Consider the following 876-nt stretch of genomic DNA (forward strand, 5'->3'; position numbering starts at 1 on the left):
ACTTCAGCTCAACAGACTGTTACCACACTTAGAAAAAGTCTTTGATAAAGATAGCTAAAGGCTCTGAAGTAGAGCCTCACACCCTTCCACTGCATCTTTAATTAGTAGTGTCATAAGCATTCCTTCTTCACTGTGTGGGGTCACCTGTTACTTTGTCCTCAAGTGTTTTCAGTGTGCCTCATCTGTACTGAAAATTACGTTGTATTCTTTTTTCCTGTGGTCTCTGAAAGTGGAAGATTTAATTACAGTCTCCAGCTGTGTTTCTTCACTTTTGTTCTTGATGGAACAACTGTCATAGCTTTTCTTGGCAGAATGGAAACAGCCCTAGGATTACACTCCTATAAAAGCACTGAAAGTTTCTTGCTGTTTGCTCTAGACTCCTGGTTATTCCTACTTTGTATTTACGTTTCAGACAGTATCTTCTGTGTGCAAAAACAAAGACAGCAGCTGCTTTTTTAAGATCTTTGTTGTGTTTTGTTTTTTAACCCCAAATATTAATTGCATTGTGCTCAACTTGGTATGGAATTTATACTGACTTATGAATCAAAATGAGAAGGACACACGTTTTTCTCCAGGCTATTTGGAGTTATTTCAGTGTTGAACTATGCTTTTGTTTGTAGTGAAGATAAAATCTGAAGTGTTACTTCTGTATTTCAGAACTGTAGTAGTGGCTTAAAATTTTGCTATATGTTTCACTAATTAATGCTGTCACTAATTTTTTTCATAACTGTTCTTTGGAAATGTCTCCTTGTTTTTTCCAGGCCTGATGTTACAGTTCCTTTAATTGTGGGAGTGCAGGCCAGAAGCTGAGGTGAGAGACGCTGAAGTCTTTGTACCTTTGTGGAAAAACTTCCTATGAAGCTGTTATGGCATTGA

At 37.3% G+C, this 876-nt stretch overlaps 1 pseudogene across 1 annotated transcript in view; it reads left to right on the top strand.

Annotated features, from left to right (window-relative positions):
• Positions 1-764: 764 nt before the first annotated feature.
• The window catches only part of LOC103808212, a 1,123-nt pseudogene continuing 1,011 nt past the window's right edge, over positions 765-876 (top strand). The window contains exon 1 of the transcript XR_624788.1: positions 765-811. The product of XR_624788.1 is annotated as a histone acetyltransferase KAT6A pseudogene (transcript). The remainder of the gene's footprint in view (positions 812-876) is intronic.

The sequence above is a fragment of the Acanthisitta chloris genome, unplaced genomic scaffold, assembly GCF_000695815.1.
Source record: "Acanthisitta chloris isolate BGI_N310 unplaced genomic scaffold, ASM69581v1 scaffold45948, whole genome shotgun sequence".
Classification (NCBI taxonomy): domain Eukaryota; kingdom Metazoa; phylum Chordata; class Aves; order Passeriformes; family Acanthisittidae; genus Acanthisitta; species Acanthisitta chloris.